Source organism: Macaca nemestrina, chromosome 6 (genome assembly GCF_043159975.1).
Source record: "Macaca nemestrina isolate mMacNem1 chromosome 6, mMacNem.hap1, whole genome shotgun sequence".
NCBI classification, from domain to species: Eukaryota; Metazoa; Chordata; class Mammalia; order Primates; family Cercopithecidae; genus Macaca; species Macaca nemestrina.
Window position 1 is genome coordinate 28,276,638 of NC_092130.1, and position 26,585 is coordinate 28,303,222.

Consider the following 26,585-nt stretch of genomic DNA (forward strand, 5'->3'; position numbering starts at 1 on the left):
AAGAAATCATTGATGACACAAACAAATGGAAAGACATCCTATGTTCATGGATGGGTAAAATCAATATTGTGAAAATGACCATACTGCCAAAAGCAATGTACAAACTCAATGCAATTATCATCAAAATACCACCATAATTCTTCACAGAACTAGAAAAAACAATCCTGCAATTCATATGGAACAAAAACAGAGCCCACATAGCCAAAGCAAGACTAAGCAAAAAGAACAAATCTGGAGCCATCACATTACCTGACTTCAAACTATACTATAAGGCTACAGTCACCAAAACAGCATGGTACTGGTATAAAAAAATAGGCACACAAACCCATGGAACAGAATAGAGCACCCAGAAATAAACCCAAATACTTACAGCTAACTGATCTTTGACAAAGCAAACAAAAACATAAAGTGAGGAAAGGAAAATCTATTTACCAAATGGTGCTGGGATAATTGGCTAGCCACATGTAGAAGAATGAAACTGGATCCTCATCTCTCACCTTATATAAAAAATCAACTCAAGGTGGATCAAAGACTAAAATCTAAGACCTGAAACCATAAAAATCCTAGAAGATAACATTGGAAAAAACCTTTCTAGGTGTCGGCTTACGCAAGACTTCTTGACCAAGAACCCAAAAGCAAATACAACAACAAAAAAAAGATAAATAGGTGGGACTTGATTAAACTAAAGAGCTTTTGCACAGCAAAAGGAACAGTCAGCAGAGTAAACAGACACCCCACAGAGTGGGAGTAAACCTTCGCAAACTATGCATCTGAGAAAGGACTATTATCCAGAACCTACAAAGAACCCAAAAAAACAGGAAGATAAAACAAATAATCCCATCAAAAAGTGGGCTAAGGACCAGAATAAACAGTTCTCAAGAGAAAATATACAAATGGCCAACATACATATGAAAAAATGCTCAACATTGCTAATGATCAGGGAACTGCAAATCAAACCACAATGTGATACCACCTTACTCCTGCAAGAATGGCCATAATCAAAAAATAAAAAAATAATAGATGTGGGCATGAATGTGGTGAAAAGGGAACACTTTTATACTGATGATGGGAATGTAAACTGGTACGACCACTATAGAAAACAGTGTGGAGATTCCTTTAAAGGAGGAGACCACCCCTATATCGTCTTATGCCCAATTTCTGCCTCCAAAGAAAGAAGAAGTAAAAACTAAAAAGCAGAAATGAAATCCACAGGCAGACAGCCCAGCACCACACCCTGGGCCTGGTAGTTAAAGATCGACCCCTGACCTAATTGGTTCTGTTATCTATAGATTACAGACATTGTATAGAAATGCACTGTGAAAATCCCTATCTTGTTTTGTTCTGATCTAATTACTGGTGCATGCAGCCCCCAGTCATGTATCCCCTGCTTGCTCAATCAATCACGACCCTCTCACATGCATCCCCTTAGAGTTGTGAGCCTTAAAAGGGACAGGAATTGCTCACTCGGGGAGCTTGGCTCTTGAGACAGGAGTCTTGCCGATGCACTCGGCCGAATAAACCCCTTCCTTCTTTAACTCAGTGTCTGAGTTTTGTCTGTGGCTCATCCTGCTACATTTCTTGGTTCCCTGACTGGGAAGTAAGGTGATTGGTGGATGGTTGAGGCAGCTCTGTAGGTGTCTTAAGCCTCCCTGTGGAACATCCCTGTGGGGGACTCCGACCAGCCCAAGCGACACAGATTCTGACAGTGCTCCTGGGTAGGCATTTGCCCCAGTGGGATGCCTCGCCAGAGCAGTGTGTGGCAGGCCGCCGTGGAGGATCAAATCAGTATCTGAACACTGGAAGGAATGGGCACTTGGAGTCTGGACATCTAAAACTTGGTAAGACTAGTCTTTGAAACTTGCCCACTCTGAGTGGAAGCGTGGCCTGATCACCCATGGCATGCCTTTATCAGCACTTTGGTTTTGGTTTTGACTTGGTTTAAGTTGCTTGACAGGATTGGTCTTGGGAACTTGCCTACTCCATTGCGGCACTTTGGTTTTTGTTTTTGGCTTAACTTGGCTTGCTTGATACTTTGGTTTTGGTTTTGACCTGGCTTGGATTTCTGGGTACTGTGATTTTGGTTTTGATTTTGGTTTGGTGCAAACTGCAAAAGTGTGTGTGTGTGTGTGTGTGTGTGTGTGTGTGTGTGCCCTTTTTACCCATTCTTTGTTATGTGGTGTGCGTGTGGTGTGAGTGTGGTGTTTTATATCGAAGAAGCATAGGTCAGGCACAAATAAGCCCACCTTGCTAGGAACTATGTTGAAAAATTTCAAAAAAGAATTTAAAGGAGACTATAGAGTACTATGATACTAGGAAAACTTATAGACTGGCCAGTATCAGAGGTAGGTTGGCCATTAGAAGGAAGTCTGGATCGGGCATGGTGGCTCACGCCTATAATCCCAGCACTTTGCGAGGCCAAGGTGGGCAGATCACAAGGTCAGGAGATCGAGACCAACCTGGCTAACACGGTGAAACCCCATCTCTACTAAAAATTGAAAAAAAATTAGCCAGGCACAATGGTGGGTGCCTGTGGTCCCAGGAACTTGGAAGGCTGAAGCAGGAGAATGTCATGAACCCAGGAGGCAGAGCTTGCAGTGAGCCGAGGTCGCACCACTGCACTCCAGCCTGGGCGACAGAGCGAGACTCTGTCTCAAAAAAAAAAAAAAAAAAAGATAAAAGAAGGAAGTCTGGGTAGGTTCCTTGTTTCAAAGGTATGGCACAAGGTAACCTGTAAGCCAAGGAACCTAGACCAGAGTTCCTGTACATAGACACTTGGTTACAGCTGGTTTTAGAACCCCCCATCCCCACTACACAGTGGTTGAGAGAACAGCAGCATAAGCGGCTGGCAGAGGCAAGGAAAGACCAGCAGAGAGAGAGAAAGGAACGAGACAGAGAGGAAAAGAGGCAAAGAGAGAGAAGAAGAGACAGACAAAGAGAAAGTCAAGGAGAGAGGAAAGAAAGAGATAGGCAGAGAGAGAAAAGAAGAGAGGCAAAAGGAAAGTCAAAGAGAAAGAGAGAGAGAGAGAGAAAGTCAAAGACAGAAAGAAAGAGAGATATATACAAGTAGTTAAGAAAAAAAAAGTGTACCCTATTCCTTTAAAAGCCAAGGTAAATTTAAAACCTATAATTAATGATTGAAGGTATTCTCCATAACCCTATAACACTCCAATACCACACACACACACACACATACACACACACCATGGAATACTACTCAGCCATAAAAAGGAACAAAATAATGGCATTTGCAGCAACCTAGATGGAGTTGGAAACCATTATTTTAAGTGAAGTAACTCAAGAATGGAAAACCAAACATCATATGTTCTCACTCATAAGTGGGAGCTAAGCCATGAGGATGCAAAGGCATAAGAATGATACAATGAATGGATTTTGGGGACATGGGGGAAAGAATGGGTGGACAGTGAGGGATAAAAGACTACACACTGGGTACAGTACACACTGCTTAGGTGATGGGTGCATAAAAATCTTAGAAATCACCACTAAAGAACTTAGCCATGTAACCAAACACCACCTGTTCCCCAAAAAACTATTGAAATAATAAAAATAAAATAGTATTTGCATATAACCTAAGCACATCCTCCAAGGAGGATGATTTAACTACATTCCCTGAGGCTCTTCCAGAAATGCAGAGTAGCAATTAAGAAATTTAGGTCTGGATTCAGGCATAATGGGTTGGAATCCCAGCCATGCCACTTAATAGCTATATGACTTTGGGTAATTTCGTTTAACCAGTCAGTATTGCTATTCCCACCAAACGTTACCTCATTTAATTCTCACCACAAGTCTAAATGAGTAACGTTTGGTGGGAATACTCTGCCTATTGCAGAAAAAGTATCACTAGCTGTTAATTGCTGCCACTACCACTGCAGCAACCACCACCACCACCACCACCATCACCACCACTACCACCACCATTACCATCATTGTTATCATCCACCCATGTGATTAACTATTTTTAAGGCATCTTTCTTGAAGGCTGTGTTTGTTGGAGAACATCTGATCCGAGAACACAGATAGGAGAGGTATGTACACAACAACTAAAAGTTAGAAAATGAGTTAGAGGGCCAATATTAAGGCTGAGGAGCACACAGAAGTCCCAGGAAGTTGGTACTCAGTGTGTCTCAGAAATCCAGAGATAAACTCTAGTAAAATGGGAATTTTTCATAAACCTTCTACTATAGAGGGAATTCAACTAACTGTGTAGTTGGCCCTAAGCCTGCAGGCACATGAACACCTGGATGAAGAGGGGTCAGAGTGATCCTGGTGGTGTGCAGCAGATTGGTGTGGCGGAATGAGATTTACAGAGCATGTACAACTAGACCTCACAGTCTCGGGACAAATTTCACCATAATCCCTAGCCATTTCTACATGAGGTAAAGAACCTGGGTTCAGAGGAACATCATTTTCTGCCTAAAGACACACAGCAAGTTGATGGAGCAGCTGGAACCTACATTTTTAAACGCTGATTGCTTGGTCCAATCTGTGCTGCTGGAGCAAGGAGCCACAAGGCTGAGCCTTCTCTTTCTTTTTGGATGAGCCCCAGGAAGGCAACCTGACATGTAGGAATCAGGGGCTGAAGGTCTCTTTCTGGCTTCTCTGCTAATTAGCTCTGGATAAATTCCTTTCCATCTCTAGGCCTGAGTATCCCCATCTATTCATTAGAGGTGTGATCTCTAAATTTCTTTCCAGCTCCAAAAGTTTAAGCTCTTAGGTGACACATGTACCATGACACTCTAAGTACTCTAGATATTTTATTCCATTCTCACTATAGACTTTATAGGCAAGTGTATGTATTATTCACCTTTAATAGATGAGCTGAGATTTAAAGAAATTAAATGACTTGCCTGAGATCACACAGAAGTTTAGTGGCAAGGTTGTTTCACATCTTGATTTGCATAATGCTCAAATCCATGGATACAATTTCTCCAAAGACTTGCCTAACAAAGATGTGAAGAACTCTGGATCGAGATTGTCCAAGCTGTTCAGGGGTGGAAATATATATATATATTTCAACTCTTCTTCTGTGGGCAAAGCAGGTGGAGGGACAAGCATGTGTGATTCTGTTTCACACAGCAAAGACATCAGTGCCTCCTCCTGTTCTCCTGGCTAATCTGAGCTACAGCCACATGTGCTGCCAGAGGCATTTGGCAGACTAACCCAATGTTCAGTTAGGTGTGTAAAGAGTAAGTCAATAGCTAGTCAATGGGGCAACATAGCTAGTTCAAACATGTGGACCCAGTCCTCATAGATATTGCGCCCTGAGCAGTGGAATTTGGTGTTAAATGGAGTTGGAGACATGCTGGGTCACAAACAGAAGCTGGACCTCAGGCTTGATTCTGGTCTGTGAAATGGGAGTCGAGTGGGCAAGGAGCCCCCAGAATTTCCCATGAGGAGGCACTGAACACTATTCCAAGGGGAGAACCATAAGATCTGTATGGATTTAATGCTAAGTCAGAAACCAGAGTGGAAGCCAGGTATCCAAAATTCATCCAATGTCTGCGGTTATTTCACACAGCTGCATGCTCTGTATCACATTGTCCCATTTTACTGTCATCACATCACCTAACCTCAGTGGACATTATTTTGTTCATTTATTCATTTATTTATTTAATGTCTGTCTCGCTGATCAGATTTAAGCATCTGAGAATAAGAACCTTACCTTTTTTGTTCACTGTTGGATCATCAGCTTCTAGAATAGTTGATTTGATATACATTTGTCAAATGAATGAATGAAAAAATCCTTTCTCTTAGGGACATCTGAAGGGCACCAGGAAACTAGTAGAGATGTAAATTAGTTTTGTTCTTTTTTTTTTTTTTTTTTTTTTTTGGCCACTGACCAAACACCTTTCAAGATCATGATATTATAAGGGAAAAGGAAAGTTGGATTAAAAGTGACTATGCACTACCTCCACTGCCCATCTAAGCTTCAATACACTATAATTTGTTTTCTTAAAGTTCCCTTCTAATCCTAGTCAATTATTTTTCATGCTTAAAGTTACAAGTGGCCAGGATACATCTGTGTGGAGCTATGAATGGTTACAGAGAGTGGCCAGGGAAAAGAGGGTTAAACTGGTCAACTATTAACTTAAAAATGAGTATGAATGGTTTCATTTAGACTATCCTTTCCTTCTCTGCAATAACTGGGAGTACAAACCAACCAACCATAACTTTAGTGTTAGAAATTGGAGCTCTAGTCTTGGCTCTGCTACTCATGGATGACCTTGAGGAGGCTGCTTTACCTCTCTGGATTTTGGTTTATATTCATTCCTTAGCTATAAGTTGAGCACTTACTAGGTAATGGTTGCCAATCTAGGTAATGGGGATACATCTGTGTGGAGTCAACAAAACAACCTGGAGTTTTTACCCTCATTAAGTTTACCTGGCCAGAGTTGGGGGTGGGTAGGTGGGTGGAATAGACAGTAAAAATGGAAACTAAGGTAAGAAAATTACGATAGTGATAAGTGCAATAGAATAAAAATAGCTAGACAGACACACAAAGGTAAAGGAATATGTGAACTGAGCAGGATGGGGAATTCCTCTCCTTGGAAGCAACATAAAAACTCAGGAGACTTGGGTGACAAAAAGTTAGCTATAAAGATTGAAAGAAGATATTTCCAGGCAAGTTCAAAGCTTTGAAAGAAGAATGAGTTTCATTGATTTAAGGATCAAAATAAAGTCCAGTGTGGCTGGCTGGTGCTTAGTGAACAGAAGAGAAAGCAGGAGATAAAGCTGACTGGGTCAGATCACATAAGGCCTGCAGACAAGGTATCTGAATTGTTTTCTAGTGCAATGGGAAGTTAATCCATCTTTTCTTGCTAATTGATTACTTCTTTTATCCTATATCTCTTAACTTTAGAGTATCTCAGGGTCTGTGGATCTCTCTCTTCTTATTTCTACCCAAGATCATACCCCAGGTGATCTCATCCAGTCCCCTGACTTTAAATACCTTCCATATGCTGATAATCCCCAAATTTATACCCATAAGCAACTTCTGCATTCTAGACCTGTGTATATAACTGCATACTCAATGCTTTTACTTCATGTCTAAAAGGAAACTCAAACTTTACATGCAAAATTGAACCTCCTTCTGTCCCTACAAATCTACCTCACTGACAGTCTCTCCTGTCTTTGGGAAGGATGAGTCCATCTATTTAGTTTTTTAAGCCAAAATACCTGGAGTCATTCCTGATGCCTCAGTTCCCAGACATCCACTCTGTCTGCAAACTCTGTGGGTTCTGTCTTCAAATTATGTCTGGGGTCTATTTACCCATCACTTGCCACAAAGCTATTCCTTAGTTCAAACCCCATCATCTCTTGTTTGGATTATTGCACTAACCCCTCACCTTACCTTCTTGCTTTAACTTCCTTCACTCTATTATCAGCATAGCAACCAGAGTGTTCCTTTACAAATGTAAGTCAGATCATGCCATGCTTTTAATCTATCTTTTAGTCAATACAGTCCAAAATCTTCTCATCTCACTCAGAGCAAAGGCCAAGCCTTCACAATGTCTTACCTGGCATTTCCTTGCTGTTTCTTGAACGTGCCAGGCATGCTTCTGCTTCCAGGCCCTTGCCCTGGCTGTTCCCTCAGTCTAAAGAGCTTTCCGCAGATACTCACATGGCTCATTCCCTTACTTGCTCAATTCATTGCTCAAATACAACCTTCTCCTTGAGACTGTTCCTGACTGCCCATATAAAAATTGCACCCCCAGCATTAGCCACTTTGTTTGTTTATTGTCAGCATCCCTAAGTAGGACATATACTCCCCAAGGTCAGGCATTTTTGTTTGGTTTCTTCACTGCTGTATCTCTAACAGCTAGAACAGCGCCTAGCACATCAGGGGGCGCCATAAATGTTGAATGTTGACAAATGAGAAGGTTTTAAACAGGGGAATGATGTGATATATTTTATGAAGATTGATTGGCTATGTATGATGTGTGTACTGTAAGGGAGAATGGGAGGAAGCAGGGACATCCCTTAGTGGCTGTTGTGGTAGTTAAGGAGTGAGATGATAGTAGCATATTCTAAGATGTTGGGGAAGCTGCTGAGAAATAGGTAGGTTTGGAATATACAGTTGGCCCTCTGTATCCATGGGTTCTGCATCCATGGATTCAACCAATCACACATTGAAAATATTCAGAAAAAAACTGTGTCTCTACTGATAGACTTATTTGTTTTGGTCATTATTCTGTAAACATAGTATAACAACTATTTACATGACACCTATATTGTATTAAGTATTAGAAGTAGTCTAGAGGTAATTTAAAGTATCTGGGAGGATGTACTTTAAATTCCCTCTATAGTAGAAGGTTTATGAAAAATTCCCATTTTACTAGAGTTTATCTCTGGATTTCTGAGACACACTGAGTACCAACTTCCTGGGATTTCTGTGTGCTCCTCAGCCTTAATATTGGCCCTCTAACTCATTTTCTAACTTTTAGTTGTTGTGTACATACCTCTCCTATCTGTGTTCTCAGATCAGATGTTCTCCAACAAACACAGCCTTCAAGAAAGATGCCTAAAAAATAGTTAATCACATGGGTGGATGATAACAATGATGGTAATGGTGGTGGTAGTGGTGATGGTTGCTGCAGTGGCAGTGGCAGCAATTAACAGCTAGTGATACTTTTTCTGTAATAGGCAGAGTATTCCCACCAAACGTTACTCATTTAGACTTGTGGTGAGAATTAAATGAGGTAACGTTTGGTGGGAATAGCAATACTGACTGGTTAAACGAAATTACCCAAAGTCATATAGCTATTAAGTGGCATGGCTGGGATTCCAACCCATTATGCCTGAATCCAGACCTAAATTTCTTAATTGCTACTCTGCATTTCTGGAAGAGCCTCAGGGAATGTAGTTAAATCAACCTCCTTTTTTTCTAGAAAAGACAACTGAGCCCAAGGAAAAGGCAGACTATTCATTTATTCATTAACTCATCAAATACTGAGCACCTAACGTACACTAGGAGCTATGTAGATGCCAGAAAAACATCAGTAAGGAAAATGTAGTCTTTGTCCTCAACAAGTCCATAGACTGTTTGAGTTCACTTTACTGGTTAATGGAAAAACCAGAGCAATTCCAATTCCCCAGTCTTTCACTTCATGAGGCAAGAGTATCAGTGAGGGATCTCCAGAGAAACTGAAGCAATAGGGGGCATAAGTATGTATGTACACATATATATGTATGTGTGTTAACATGTTGCATGTATGTATAAGTGATACATACATAAAGAGATTTATTTTGAGGAATTGGCTCATGCAATTGTTGGGGCTGGTGGGTCCTAAATTTTTTTTTTTAATTATACTTTAAGTTCTAGGGTACATGTGCAAAATGTGCAGGTTTGTTACATATGTATACTTGTGCCATGTTGGTGTGCTGCACCCATCAATCCATCAGCACCCATCAACTCGTCGTTTACATCAGGTATAACTCCCAATGCCATCCCTCCACACTCTCCCCTCCCCATAATTGGCCCCGGTGTGTGATGTTCCCCTTCCTGTGTCCAAGTGATCTCATTGTTCAATTCCCACCTATGAGTGAGAACATGCGGTGTTTGGCTTTCTGTTCTTGCGATAGTTTGCTGAGAATGATGGTTTCCAGCTGCATCCATGTCTCTACAAAGGACACAAACTCATCCTTTTTTATGGCTGCATAGTATTCCATGGTATATATGTGCCACATTTTCTTAATCCAGTCTGTCACTGATGGACATTTGGGTTGATTCTAAGTCTTTGCTATTGTAAATAGTGCCTCAATAAAAATACATGTGCATAGCACAAAACTGGGCAGCCATTTGGGCAGACACCAAACTAGCTGCAGGAGTTTTTTGTTTTTGTTTTGTTTTGTTTCCATAACCCAATGGTGCCTGGAACACCAGAGATTCAGCACCATTCATTCCCCGGGAAAGGGATACTGAAGCCAGGGAGCCAAGTGGTCTGGCTTAGCAGGTCCCACCCCCACAGAGCCCAGCAAACTAAGATCCACTGGCTTGAAATTCTCACTGCCAGCAGAGAAGCAGTCTGAGATCCATCTGGGACACTTGAGCTTGGTTGGAGGAGGGGCATCCACCATTGCTGAGGCTTGAGTTTACACTCACGGTGTAAACAAAGGAGCCAGGAAGTTCGAACTGGGCAGAGCCCACTGCAGCTCAGCAAGGCTGCTGTGGCCAGACTGCCAGATTTCTATACTCTGGGCAGAGCATCTCTGAAAAAAAGGCAGCAGCCCCAGTCAGGGACTTATAGATAAAACTCCCATATACCTGGGACAGAGCACCTGGGTGAAAGGGTGGCTGTGGGTGCAGCATCAGCAGACTTAAGTGTTCCTGCCTGATGACTCTGAATAGAGCAGCAGACCTCCCAGCACAGCATTCGAGCTCAGCTAAGGGTTGCTGACCCCCATGTATCCTGACTGGGAGACACCTCCCAGTAGAGGCTGACAGACACCTCAAACAGAAGAGCTCTGGCTGGCATCTGGCTGGTGCCCCTCTGGGACGAAGCTTCCAGAGGAAAGAACAAGCAGCAGTCTTTGCTGTTATGCAGCCTCTGCTGGTGATACCCAGGCAAACAGGGTCAGAAGTGGACCTCCAGCAAACTCCAGCATACCTGAGGCAGAGGGGCCTGACTATTAGAAGGAAAACTAACAAACAGAAAGCATAGCACATCCACAAAGAAACCCCATCCAAAGGTCACCAACATCAAAGACCAAAGGTAGATAAATCCACAAAGATGGAGAGAAACCAGCGCAAAAAGGCTGAAAATTCCAAAAACCAGGACTCTTCTTCTCCTCCAAAAGATCACAACTCCTCACCAATAAGGGAACAAACTGGATGGATAATGAGTTTCACGAATTCACAGAAGTAGGCTTCAGAAGGTGGGTAATAAAAAGCTCCTCGGAGCTAAAGGAGCATATTCTAACCTACTGAAAGGAGGTTAAGAAACTTGAAAAAAGGTTAGACGAATTGCTAACTAGAATAACCAGTTTAGAGAAGAACATAAATGACCTGATGGAGATGAAAAACATAGCACAAGAACTTCATGAAGAATACACAAGTATCAATAGCCAAATTGATCAAGCAGAAGAAAGGATATCAGTGATTGAAGATAATGAAATAAAGCAAGAAGACAAGATTAGAGAAAAAAGAATGAAAAGGAGCAAACAAAGCCTCCAAGAAATATGGGAATGTGTGAAAAGACCAAACCTATGTTTGATTGGTGTACCTGAAAGTGACAGGGAGAATGGAACCAAGTTGGAAAACCTTCTTCAGGATATTATCCAAGAGAATCTCCCCAACCTATCAAGACAGGCCAATATTCAAATTCAGGAAATATAGAGAATACCACAAAGATACTCCTGGAGAAGAGCAAACCCAAGACACAAAATTGTCAAGATTCACCAAGGTTTAAATGAAGGAAAAAATGTTAAGGTCAGCCAGAGAGAAAGGTTAAGTTATACACAAAGGGAAGCCCATCAGGCTAACAGCGGATCTCTCCGCAGGAACCCTACAAGCCAGAAGAGAGTGGGGACCAATGTTTGACATTCTTTTTTCTTTTCTTTTTTTTTCTGAGACGGAGTCTCACTCTGTCGCCCAGGCTGGAGTGCAGTGGCGTGATCTCGGCTCACTGCAAGCTCTGCCTCCCGGGTTCACGCCGTTCTCCTGCCTCAGCCTCCTGAGTAGCTGGGACTACAGGCGCCTGCCACCATGCCTGGCTAATATTTTTGTACTTTTAGTAGACACAGGATTTCACCATGTTAGCCAGGATTATCTGTATTGCCTGACCTTGTGATCTGCCTGCATCAGCCTCCCAAAGTGCTGGGATTATAGGTGTGAGCCACCGCACCTGGCTCAACATTCTTAAAGAAAAGAATTTTCAACCCAGAATTTCATATCCAGTCAAACTAAGCTACATAAGCAAAGGAGAAATAAAAGCCTTTACAGACAAGCAAATACTGAGATATTTTGTCACCACCAGGCTTGCCTTAGAAGAGCTCCTGCAGGAAGCACTAAACATGGACAGGAATAACCAATACGAGCCAACTGCAAAAACATACCAAAGTGTAAGGAGCATCAACACTATGAAGAAACTGCATCAACTAATGGGCAAAACAACCAGCTAGCATCATAATGACAGAATCAAATTCACAAATAACAATATTAACCTTAACATGTACACATATGTAACAAACCTGCACATTGTACACATGTACCCTAGAACTTAAAGTATAATAGAAAATTTAAAAATAATAATAATAAAAACAATATTAACCTTAAATGTAAGTGGGATAAAGCCCCTATTAAAAGACACAGACTGGCAAACTGGATAAAGAGTCAAGAACCATCAGTGTGCTGTATCCAGGAGACCCATCTCACGTGCAAAGACACACATAGACTCAAAATAAAGGGATGGAGGAATAATTACGAAGGAAATGAAAAGCAAAAAAAAGAGCAGGGGTTGCAATCCTAATCACTGATAAAACAGACTTTAAACCAACAAAGATTAAAAAATGACAAAGAAGGGCATTACATAATGGTAAAGGGATCAATGCAACAAAAAGAGCTAACTATCCTACATATATATACACCCAGTACAGGAGCACCCAGATTCATAAAGCAAGTTCTTAGAGACCTACAAAGAGACTTAGACTCCCACAAAATAATAGCGAAAGACTTTAACACCCTACTATCGATATTAGACAGATAAACAAGACAGAAAATTAACAAGTGTATTTAGGACTTGAACTCAGCTCTGAACCAAGCAGACTTAATAGACACCTACAGAACTCTCCACCCCAAATCAACAACAGAATATACATTCTTCTCAGCACCTCATCGTACTTATTTGAAAATTGACCACATAATTGCAAGTAAAACACTCCTCAGCAAATGCAAAGGAATGGAAATTTAACAAATGGTTTCTCAGACCACAGTGCAATAAAATTAGAAATCAGGATTAAGAAACTCACTCAAAACTACACAACTACATGGAAACTGAAAAACCTGCTCCTGAATGACTACTGGGTAAATAATGAAATGAAGGCAGAAATATAGATGTTCTTTGAAACCAATGAGAAAGAAGACACAATGTACCAGAATCTCTGGGACACATTTAAAGCAGTGTGTAGAAGGAAATTGATATCACTAAATGCCCACAAAAAAAAGCAGAAAAGATCCAAACTCAACACCCTAACATTACAATTAAAATAACTAGAGAAGGAAGAGCAAACAAATTCAAAAGCTAGCCGAAGACAAGAAATAACTAAGATCAGAGCGGAACTGAAGGTGACAGAGACACAAAAAACCCCTTCAAAAAAATCAATGAATCCAGGAGCTGGTTTTTTGAAAAGATCAACAAAATAGATAGACCACTAGCCAGACTAATAAAGAAGAAAAAAGAGAAGAATCAAAGAGAAGCAACAAAAAATGATAAGGGGGATATCACCACTGATCCCAAAGAAATAAAAAATACCATCACAGAATACTATAAACACCTCTATGCAAATAAACTAGGAAATCTAGAAGAAATGGATAAATTCCTGGAAATATACACCCTCCCAAGTCTAAACCAGAAAGAAGTCAAATCCCTGAATAGACCAATAACAAGTTCTGAAATTGAGGCAGTAATTAATAGCCTACCAATCAAAAAAGCCCAGGACCAGATGGATTCACAGCCGAATTCTACCAGAGGTACAAAGAGGAGCTGGTACCATTCTTTCTGAAACTATTGCAAACAATAGAAAAAGAGGGAATCCTCCCTAACTCATTTTATGAGGCCAGCATCATCCTGATACCAAAACCTGGCAGAAACATAACAAAAAAGGAAAATTTCAGGCCAATATTCCTGGTGAACATCAGTGCAAAAATCCTCAATAAAATACTGGCAAACCAAATCCAGCAGCACATCAAAAAGCTTATCCACCATGATCAAGTTGGCTTCATTCCTGGGATGCAAGGCTGGTTCAACATATGCAAATCAATAAATGTAATGCATCACATAAACAGAACCAATGACAAAAACCACATAATTATCTCAATAGGAGCAGAAAAGGCCTTCAACAAAATTCAACACCCCTACATGCTAAAAACTCTCAATAGACTAGGTATCAATGAAATGTATCTCAAAATAATAAGAGCTGTTTATGACAAACCCACAGCCAATATCATACTGAATGGGCAAAAACTGGAAGCATTCCCTTTGAAAACTGGCACAAGACAAGAATGCCCTTTCTCACCACTCCTATTCCACATAGTATTGGAAGTTCTGGCTAGGGCATTCAGGCAAGAGAAAGAAATAAAAGGGTATTCAAACAGGAAGAAAGCAAGTCAAATTGTCTGTTCGCAGATGACATGACTGTACATATAGAAAATGTCATTGTCTCAGCCCAAAATTCACTTAATCTGGTAAGCAACTTCAGCAAAGTCTCAAGATACAAAATCAATGTGCAAAAATCACAAGCATTCCTACACACCAATAATAGACAAACAGAGAGCCAAATCATGAGTGAATACCCATTCACAATTGCTTCTAAGAAAATAAAATAGCTAGGAATACAACTTACAAGGGATGTGAAGGACCTCTTCAAGGAGAACTACAAACCACTGCTCAAGGAAATAAGAGAGGACACAAACAAATGGAAAAACATTCCATGCTCATGGACAGGAAGAATCAATATCATGAAAATGGCCATACTGCCCAAAGTAATTTGTAGACTCAATGCTATCTCCATCAAGCTACCATTGACTTTCTTCACAGAACCAGAAAACACTATTTTAAACTTCATATGGAACCAGAAAAGAGCCTGTATAGCCAAGACAAAAAAAAAAAAAAAAAAAAAAAAAAAAAACTAAGCAAAAAGAACAAAGCTGGAGCCATCACGCTACCTGACTTCAAACTATACTACAAGGCTTCAGTAACCAAAACAACATGGTACTGGTACCAAAACAGATATATAGACCAATGGAACAGAAATAAGAGGCCTCAGAAATAACACCACACATCTACAACCATCTGATCTTTGAGAAACCTGACAAAAACAAGCAATGGGGAAAGGATTCCCTATTTAATAAATGGTGTTGGGAAAACTGGCTAGCCATATGCAGAACACTGAAACTGGATGCCTTCCTTATACCTTATACAAAAATCAACCAAAGATAGATTAAAGACTTAAACATAAGACTTAAAACCATAAAAATCCTAGAAGAAAACCTGGGCAATACCATTCAGGACATAGGCATGGGCAAAGACTTCATGACTAAAACACCAAAAGCAATGGCAATGAAAGCCAATATTGACAAATGGAATCTAATTAAACTAAAGAGCTTCTGCACAGCAAAAGAAACTATCGCCAGAGTGAACAGGCAACCTACAGAATGGGGGAAAAGGTTTCCAATCTACCCAGCTGACAAAGGGCTAATATCCAGAATGTACAAGGAACTTAAACAAATTTACAAGAAAAAAAAAACCCATCAAAAAGTGGGCAAAGGATATGAACAGACAATTCTCAAAAGAAGACATTTATGCGGCCAACAAACATATGAAAAAAAGCTCATCATCACTGGTCATTAGAGAAATGCAAATCAAAACCACAATGAGATACCATCTCATGCCAGTTAGAATGACAATCATTAAAAAGTCAGGAAACAAAGGATGCTACAGAGGATGTGGAGAAATAGGAATGCTTTTATACTATTGGTGGGAGTGTAAATTAGTTCAACCACTGTGGAAGTCAGTGTGGTGATTCCTAAAGGATCTAGAAGTAGAAACACTATTTGACTCAGCAATCCCATTACTGGGTATATACCCAAAGGATTATAAATCATTCTACTATTAAGACACATGCACAAGTATGTTTATTGTGGCACTATTCACAATAGCAAAGACTTGGAACCAACCCAAATGTCCATCAATGATAGACTGGATAAAGAAAATGTGGCACATTTGCACCATGGAATACTACGCAGCCACAAAAAAAAAAAAAGGATGAGTTCACGTCCTTTGCAGAGACACGGATGAAGCTGGAAACCATCATTCTCAGTAAACTATCACAAGAACAGAAAACCAAACACTGCATGTTCTCACTCATAAATGGGAGTTGAACAAGAAGAACACATGAACACAGGGAGGGAACACCACACACTGGGGCCTTTCAGGGGCCAGGGGGTTAGGGTAGGGATAGCATTAGGAGAAATACCTAACGTAGGTGACGGATTGATGAGTGCCACAAACCACCATAGCACGTGTATACCTATGTAACAAACCTGCACACTCTGCACATGTACCCCAGAACTTAAAGTATAATAAAAAAAAGAAAAGAAAGAAAGAAAAAAGAAAATAAGAAGGAGGAGGAAGATGATAAGAAAGAGTTCTGGTGCTGTCAGTCTGATAAATACCAGGCCAAATGATCTCTACATTTCCTTCTAACATTATTTTTCTCTAATGGTATCACTAGATGTAACCCAAAGACAAAGCAGTTAACGGCCGGGTGCAGGGGCTCACGCCTGTAATCCCAGCACTTTGGGAGGCTGAAGCAGGTGGATTACCTGAGGTCAAGGGTTCAAGACCAGCCTGACCAACATAGTGAAACCCCATCTCTACTAAAAATACCAAAATTAGCCGGGCATGGTCGCAGGTGCCTGTACTCCCACGTACTTGGGAGGCTGAGACAGGAGAATTGCTTGAACCCCAGAAGCAGAGGTTGCAGTGAGCCAAGATGGCACACCACTGCACTCCAGCCTGGGTGACAGAGCAAGACTCCATCGAAAGAAGGAGAGAAGGAAAGAAGGAAAGAAGGAAAGAAGGAAGGAAGGAAGGAAGGAAGGAAGGAAGGAAGGAAGGAAGGAAAGAAGGAAAGAAGGAAAGAAGGAAAGAAGGAAAGAAGGAAAGAAGGAAAGAAAGAAGGAAAGAAGGAAAGAAAGAAAGAAAGAAAGAAAGAAAGAAAGAAAGAAAGAAAGAAAGAAAGAAAGAAAGAAAGAAAGAAAGGAGGGAGGGAGGGAGGGAGGGAGGGAGGGAGGGAAGGAAGGAAGGAAGGAAGGAAGGAAGGAAGGAAGGAAGGAAGGAAGGAAGGAAGGAAGGAATTAAGACAACATCAAATAAAGAATCATAGTGAAAATTAGGAATGTGTGACCTAAGAGGAAAAAATGTAACTCTGATACTCTAGCAAGGACTGGACTAGTATAATAATGAGATAATCTACAATGAGGAGATGAGCCCTCACCCAACCATGCCACCTCACTTGCTGCTTACTATTCTCCTACACTGAACCTGAGTTTGGTCTAGATCAGATTTTTTACGTGCAATTCAAGACCCACTTGTAAAATTGTCCTAGTACCATTATTCCAATATATTCCAATATATTTCTCTACATTAATTACTTTTTCATATAAATGAATTTGGAGTTTATTATTTCCCTTCCTAATACACTCCAAAATATATACACAATTATTAAAATGATATTCAACCAGAGACTAACCAAAATCACATTCATCAACTGACTGGGCTAGACAACTCTTCCAAATCTAAGTATCAATGGTCAAATAGTCTTCAACATATATGAACTTGCTCAAAATTACATTCATTCCAAAAGCCTCAGTCCACTTTCCCCACTTATTTCGTAGTTTGCTCATGAAGCCTAAATAATAATTTTTTTAACACAAAATATAAGAAAACACTTCTTTTAGCTTAGCTTCTTGGGTTCTTTAGTTCCTGTGCCTGTTTCTTTTGCTCTTGGTCATGTAATTACAAAGAATGATATTTCATTACTTGATGCTGTAAAATAAGATGCCTGTGAAGATTCCTGTTTTGGAATAATGTCAACTCTATATTGCCAACAGCTAGCAACATGGCAGTCTGGTAATAAGAAAAGGAAAAATTTCCCAGCTTAGCATTTCCAGAATGAAATTAATTATGAGCATTCAACTTCTTCTAAGTCTCTGGGTATTCAAGTCTTTCTCTCTGAAAGTTAGTTATAAATGATTTTGCACTTTCTATGCTGGGTAATGTGGGAAAATTTCATAACCTGAAGAGGAATTGAAACATTGAAATATGATTTAACCGCTTTACTCCAGCTTCCAGGGACGCTTTCAGTGCTACCTGGGCTGGCTCCTTCTGCTCCAAGAATCATTGATATTCTCTGTGCCCATCATTTCCTAGCCTTGACCACTGTTTGAGCTCAGCTTTGTTATTTTTGTTATTTTTATATGCCTGTACCACTGAGATACTGTTAAAATTGCCTATGCAGACATCCTGTCAGCCAAATAGGCCTGAAATCTTGCCTAGCTACGATTACTTCCCTCTTGCTTCCCACTCATAAGCATTGTCTCTCCACATTCCAGCTAATAAGACATTCATTTTGGATTCATTAATTCAACAGACATTTATTAGCTTCCATTTTGTGCCATACATTATAGAAGATTTTGTGGAGGATATATCAGTGAATAAAACACTCTGACTTCAATAAGCAAAAATGTATAGAACCAATAGTGAAGATAGATAACAGGTCAATTCCTCCCTACCTCCAATCACTGTAACGGTAACATCATGAAGACAGAAATCATATTTTATAAATTATATTCTCTGCACCTAGAAATGTGCCTGGCCCTTAATAGCAGTTAATAAAATATATTTTATATGACTAGAAAGATTATGCAAAAACTCAGTGACAAGAAAAGTTATTTTGGCTAGAGATATCAGAGAAGGTTTCTTGGAAGAAGTGGCAATTGAAGCAGACCTTAAAGAAGAGATCAAAACTGAAATTTGTAAAATGTTGCTTTGCTTATAAAAGTAATATAAACATATGAAAATACTAGACACATAAATGTGTTTTTAATGTTCAAATTATTCATACATATAACAACCAAGAAGTCTAAATGGATATGGCAGAAAAAGAGCTTACAGATTCTCTCCCTTAATACCTAATAATTACCTCCAAATTACAAAAAACTTAATATAATTTTTTTAATTAATAAAAATGGAAAAAGTACCAGTAGCATCCTGGCATGTACGGAGGTAAGAAGGGGGAAAAAATACTAAGCCCTTTTCCTTGGTGCCTAATCCACCTCAGCACCAAGAGATTTAATGGTAAATTATTATAATAATATCCCTATAATTCTCATGAATATCCACAAATTTGAAAAGCAGTAAACTGTGGGAGGGTTTTTTTAATTTTCTCCTTCTGACATAATACTGTTGAGAGGATTGATGTAAACGATTGATGGAAAGCGAAAGTGAAAACTGAGTGGACTTCCTTTTCCAGAAGGAAAGACTCAAATTTCTATGAGGAAATGGGAAACAATTCCAGCTTCAAGAGTATCTTCTAACATCCCCATACCACCATGATATTAAGAAACACTACCACAAATAGGATTAACAAAATTGTAGAAAAGAGCTCAAGATCCAGTTTTATTTTCTGGAAGTCAGTAGTAGTCATATTATCACATTTTGTATATCAGGTAAGTATTTGTATTATCCAGTCTTATGGCGTTATTATTTTGTAATTTTATCTTTAAATCCCCTATTTTTATTGATTGGCAACATAAAATCTAAGTATGAGCAACTTCCTTAGTCCCAGCGTTCACTCTTCTGTCACACCTAAGCCCAATCAATTTAAAAACATTAGACCTATCATTACTCAGATAAAACAGATTATTAAGAGTAACAGAAAATTCACTCATATTACATCAACCAACCAAAAGACTAAGACATTTTACACTAAGTGTAAGCAGTTTTTTAAAGAGAGAGAGAAAGTCAGGCAAGTGTCCAAAAATGCTACAGTGAAACATTAAAAGAATGAAAGGTGGCATGCAAAAGGTATTCTGAAGAACCTCAACTGGAAGAAAATATACGCTATGAAACAAAGGACAATTCTCCACAACAGCTTCACGTTACTTAAAATCCAATGCAATTTAATAAAACAAGAATTCAGATGCCAAATTATGAAAGAACAGAATGAAATTAAATGGCTGATTGCATAGCTAAGGAAACAAATTAAGAGCCAAGATATCATAATTATAAAACTGATAAATTACAAACAAACTGGACAGACACAGCTGTAAAATGAATGACTGACATAAAACAAAGATTTAATAGCATCACAGTGAAAGACTAAAGAACAAAATCAAAACAATTACAGATAATCAATATGGAAGACAAAGATGATCTGAATTATACATAACTGATATCACTGAAAAGATATTCAACTATAAAAACAGGTAAAAAATAGAAATTATCCCAGAAATGAAGCAAGAACCAAATCTGCATACTGAAGAAGCACACCATAGTAAAATAAAACTTGAGGTATAGGTATCAACACCCGAGTGTTACTGTATATGTGTATATACATATATAGAGAATGTGTAATATGTATTGTATAATACATATATTTTCTTTTTTTATATATGTAAGGCAAAAATAAAGCTGGCCTAATAATTCTCCTCAGCAATTTCCATTATCAAAAGATAATAAAGGGATATATGTACAAAGTTCTAAGAGAAACAAAATATGACAAAATAACATTATATCCTACCAAACTGTCTTTCAAGTACAAAGGTAAATTTTTTTAACATGAAGGAGCTCAGGAAGTACAAATCTTGCAAGTCCTTCTTGGGGAAAAACAAAAAAAAAAACTAATATAAAATTAAATCCAGTCAATGAACACATGAATGTAAAGTCTGAGCCTATTAGGACCAATATACCATCCAAAGTCAAAAGATATTACAGCAAGGTTCACAACGTTCTGAGGCAATTGAATTTAATACACACTTGTTGACTGACTGAATAACTTCATTCAGGTTAAAAGCAAATAAACAATAATAGCAGAAAACTTACCAAGTCTTGGGAGAGAGATGGACATCGAGATCCAGGAAGCTCAAAGAACTCCAAACAGATTCAACCCAAAATGATTCTCTCTGAGGCACATTAGGGTGAAATTGTCAAAAGTCAAAAATGAAGAACTGTAAAAATAGCAATAGAAAAGCGTTAAGTCACATACAAGAAAATCTCCTAACAGCAGATTTCTCAGCAGAAACTTAAAAGGCCAGTAAAGAATGGGTGATATATTCAAACTACTGAGAGAAAAAAAATGGCCAGGCACGGGGGCTCATGCCCGTAATCCCAGCACTTTGGGAGGCCAAGGTGGGCAGATCACCTGTCAGAAGCTCGAGACCAGCCTGAACAATACGGTGAAACCCCATCTCTACTAAAAATACAAAAATTAGCTGGGCATGGTGGCAGATGCCTGTATTCACAGCTACCTGGGAGGCTGAGGTGGGAGATTGTTTGAACTCAGGAGGTGGAGGTTGCAGTGAGCTGAGATCTCACCACTGCACTCCAGCCTGGGCAATAGAGTGAGACTCTATCTAAAAAAAAAAAAAAAAAAAGCTGGTAAGGATGCAGATTAAAAAGAACTCTTCTACTCTGATGGTAGAAGAGTTCTGCCACAGTGCAGAACAGTATAGAGGTTCCTCAAAAAACTACCAATAGAACTGTAAGATCCAGCAATCCAACTACTGGGAATCTATCCAAAAGAAAGGAAATGATATCAAAGAGACATCCATACCCCCATGTTTATTGCTGCACTATTCACAATAGCCAAGATATGGAATCAACCTAAGTGTCCAATAACAGATGAATGGGTAAAGAAACATGATATGTATAGTGGAATACTATTCCACCATGAAAAAAATGAAATCCTGTCATTCACAGAAACATGGATCAGACTGGATGACATCAAATGAAATAAGCAAAGAACAGAAAGTTAAACACCACATGTTCAAACTCATATGTAGAAGCTGAAAAATGTTGATATTATAGAAGTTAAAAGTATAACAGAGGATACTAGAGGCTAGGAAGGGTAAGGAGAAGGGAGAGATAAGGGAAGATGTGGTAAAGTATGCACAATTACAGCTAGATAACAGGAGTAAGATCTAGTGTTCTTTACCACTGTAGGCTGACACAGTTAACAATATATATAATTTCACATAGCTAGAAGGAGGATATTAAATATTCTCATCACAAATAAATAATACTTTTTTGCAATAATAAATATGCTAGTTACATCATTATGTACCCCATGAATTTGTACAATTATTATGTCAATTTTTTTAAAATTTAAAAAGTTATGTACTATTTGATTTGTTCCTAGGGGCTGCCAAAATATCATTGACCTGTCCCTTAGGAATACATGGCTCTATTCTGCTATCAAAATTTTATTTCTCAAAACATATAATTAGGTATATAGAACTGATCCGCAAGTAAGTCCTATTCTTTTTTACTCCATTATATTGCTCACCTGATTTTGCTTCTGCACAAAGAGCTGTTGTCTCTATTTCCAGGCCCTCCCTATATATTACCATAATGGACAATCTAGTAATATATTTCAAAAACTTTAAGTATCTTCATGCCTTTGACACAATAAATTATCTTCTGGAAATTTGTATTAAAAAGTAGAGGCATGGTGGCTGGCAAGATGGCCCAATAGGAACAGCTCAGGTCTGCAGCACCCAGCAAGATCAACACAGAAGGTTGGCGATTTCTGCATTTCTAACTGAAGTACCTGGCTCATCTCATGGGACTGGTTAGACAGTGGGTGCGCCCCCGGAGGGCAAGCCAAAGCAGGGTGGGGTGTCACCTCACCTGGGAGGTGCAAGGGGTCAGGGAATTCCCTCCCCTAGCCAAGGGAAGCCATGAGGGACTGTGCTTGGCCCAAATACTACGCTTTTCCCATAGTCTTTGCAACCCACAGACCAGGGGATTCCCTCGGGTGCCTATACTACCAGGGCCCTGGGTTTCAAGCACAAAACTGGGCAGCCATTTGTGCAGACACCAAGCTAACTGCAGGAGTCAGTGGTGCGTGGAATGCCAGCAAGACAAAACTGTTCACTCTTCTGAAAAAAGGGCTGAAGCCAAGGAGCCAAGTGATCTCACTTAGCAGATTACAACCCCATGGAGCCTAACAAGCTAAGATCCACTAGCCGAAAAATCTTGCTGCAAGCATAGCATTCTGAAGTTGACCTGGCACACTTGAGCTTGGTGGGGGGAGGGGGCATCCACCATTACTGAGGCTTGAGTAGGTGGTTTTCCCCTCACACTGTAAACAAAGCCGCCAGGTAGTTCCAGCTTGGTGGAGCCCACCGCAACTCGGCAAAGCTGCTGTAGCCAGACTGCCTCTCTAGATTCCTCCTCTATGGGCAGGGCATCTCTGAAAGAAAGGCAGCAGCCCCAATCAGGGGCTTATAGATAAAACTCCCACCTTCTAGGGACAGAGCACCTAGGGGAAGGGGTGGCTGTGGGTGCAGCTTCAGCAGACTTAAACATTCCTGCCTGCTGGCTCTGAAAAGAGCAGCAGATCTTCGAGCACAGTGCTCAAGCTCTGCTAAGGGACAGACTGCCTCCTCAAGTGGGTCCCTGATGTCCCTGACCTCTTTGCCTCCTGATTGGGAGATATATCCCAGCAGGGGTGGACAGACATCTCATACAGGAGAGCTCTGGCTGGCATCTGGCAGGTGCCCCTCTAGGACGAAGCTTCCAGAGGAAGGAACAAGCAGCAATCTTTGCTGTTCTGTAGCCTCTGCTGGTGATACCCAGGCAAACAGGGTCTGGAGTGGACCTCTAGCAAACTCCAGTAGACCTACAGAGGAGGGGCCTGACTGTTAGAAAAAAAAAAACTAACAAACAGGAAGGAAGAGCATCAACATCAACAAAAAGGACATCCACATAGAAACCCCACGAGAAGGTAACCAACATCAAAAACCAAAGGTACATTAATCCATGAAGATGAGGAAAAACCGGTGTAAAAAGGCTGAAATTTCCGAAATCCAGAACACCTCTTCTCCTCCAAAGGATCATAACTCCTCACCAGCAAGGAAACAAAACTGGACAGAGAATGACTTTGATGAATTGACAGAAGTAGGCTTCAGAAGGTGGGTAATAACGAACTCCTCCAAGCTAAAGAAGCACGTTCTAACCCAATAAAAGGAAGCTAAAAACTGTGAAAAAAGGGTTAGAAGAGGCCGAGCACAGTGGCTCATGCCTATAATCCCAGCACTTTGGGAGGCTAGGCAGGCAGATCATGAGGTCAGAAGTTCGAGACCAGCCTGACCAACAAAGGAAAACCCCATCTCTACTAAAAATACAAAAATTAGCCAGGCGTGGTAGCACACATGAGTAATCCCAGCTACTCAGGAGGCTGAGGCAGGAGAATCATTTGAACCCGGGAGGCAAAGGTTGAAGTGAGTCGAGGTCGCACTATCGCACTCCAGCCTGAGCAACCGAGCAAGACTCCATCTCAAAACAAAAAAGGGGGGGGGTGGTTAGAGAAATTTCTAAATTGAATAACCAGTTTAGAGAAGAACATAAATGACCCGATGGAGCTGAAAAACACAGCACGAGAACATCATGAAACATACACAAGTATCAATAGCTGAATCAGTCAAGCAGATAAAAGGATATCAGAGATTGAAGATCAACTTAATGAAATAAAGCATGAAAACAAGGTAAGAGAAAATAGAATGGAAAGGAATGAACAAAGCCCTCAAGAAATATGGGACTATGTGAAAAGACCAAACCTACAATTGATGAGTGTACCTGAAAGTGACAGAGAGAATAGAACCAAGTTGGAAAACACACTTCAGGATATTATCCGGGAGAACTTCTCCAACCTAGCAATACAGGCCAACATTCAAGTTCAGGAAATACAGAGAACACCACAGAGATACTCGAGAACAGCAACCCCAAGACACATAATCATCAAATTCACCAAAGCTGAAATGAAGAAAAAAAAACGTTAAGGGCAGCCAAAGAGAAAGGTCAGGTTGCCCACAAAGGGAAGCCCATCAGATTAACAGTGGATCTCTCAGCAGAAACCCTACAAGCCAGAAAAGAGTGGGGACCAATATTCAACATTTTTAAAGAAAAAAACTTTCAACTCAGAATTTCATATCCAGCCAAATTAAGCTTCATAAATGAAGAAATAAATTCCTTTACAGACAAGCAAATGCTGAGAGATTGTGTCACCACTAGGCCTACCTTACGAGAGCCCCTGAAGGAAGCACTAAACATGGAAAGGAACAACCAGTACCTGCCACTGAAAAAACATACCAAATTGTAAAGACCATCGACACTATGAAGAAACTGCATCAACTAATGGGCAAAATAACCACTTAGCATCATAACGACAGGATCCAATTCACAATAACAATATTAACCTTAAATGTAAATGGGACAAATGCCCCCAATTAAACAACACAGACTGGCAAACTGGATAGTCAGGACCCATCAGTGTGCTGTATTCAGGAGACCCATCTCTTGTGCAAGGACATACATAGACTCAAAATAAAGGGATGGAGGAATATTTACCAAGCAAATGAAAAACATAAAAAGCAGGAGTTGCTATGCTAGTCTCTGATAAAACAGACTTTAAACCAACAAAGATTTAAAAAAAAGACAAAGAAGGGCATTACATAATGGTAAAGGGATCAATGCAACCAGAAGAGCTAACTACCCTATATATATAGGCACCCAATACAGGAGCACCCAGATTCATAAAGCAAGTTCTTAGAGACCTACAAAGAGACTTAGACTCCCACACAATAATTGTGGGAGACTTTAACACCCCACCGTCAATATTAGAAAGATCAATGAGACAGAAAATCAACAAGGATCTTCAGGACTTGAACTCAGCTCTGAACCAAGCAGATCTAATAGACATCTACAGAACTCTCCACCCCAGATCAACACAATATACATTCTTCTCAGCACCACATCGCACTTATTCAAAAATTGACCACATAATTGCAAGTAAAACACTCCTCAGCAAATGTGAGAGAACAGAAATTCATAAGAAACAGTCTCTCAGACCACAGTGAAATCAAATTAGAATTCAGAATTAAGAAACTAACTCAAAACTGCACAACTACATGGAAACTGAACAACCTGCTCCTGAATGACTACTGGGTAAATAATGAAGGCAGAAATAAAGATGTTCTTTGAAACCAATGAGAATGAAGACACAATGTACCAGAATCTCTAGGACACATTTAAAGCAGTGTGTACAGGGAAATTTATAACACTAAAAGCCAACAGGAGAAAGCAGAAAAGATCTAAAATTGACATCCAAACAGCACAATTAAAAGAACTAGAGAAGCAAGAGCAAACAAATTCAAAAGCTAGCCGAAGACAAGAAATAACTAAGATCAGAGCAGAACTGAAGAAGATAGAGACATGAAAAGTCCTTCAAAAAATCAATGAAACCAGGAGTTGTTTTTAAGATTACAAAATAGATAGGCCACTAGCCAGAATAATAAACAAGAAAGGAGAGAAGAATCAAAAAGAAGCAATAAAAAATGATAAAGGGGATATCACCACTGATCCCATAGAAATACAAACTAACATCAGAGAATACTATAAACACCTCTATGCAAATAAACGAGAAAATCTAGAAGAAATGGATAAATTCCTGGACGTATACACCCTCCCAAGTCTAAACCAGGAAGGAGTGGAATCCCTGAATAGACCAATAGCGAGTTCTGAAATTGGGACAGTACCTACCTTGCCTACCAGTACCTTGGTTGGAAG

The 26,585-nt window shown here is 39.9% G+C and overlaps 1 protein-coding gene across 2 annotated transcripts in view; it reads right to left on the reverse strand.

Annotated features, from left to right (window-relative positions):
• LOC105466835 (platelet-derived growth factor receptor-like protein) overlaps positions 1-26,585 on the reverse strand; it is a 359,309-nt gene that overhangs the window by 272,291 nt on the left and 60,433 nt on the right. For both annotated transcript variants that reach the window (XR_011624564.1, XR_011624565.1), the window contains exon 2: positions 20,841-20,965. The gene's annotated coding sequence lies outside the window, so the exon portion shown is untranslated. The remainder of the gene's footprint in view (positions 1-20,840; positions 20,966-26,585) is intronic.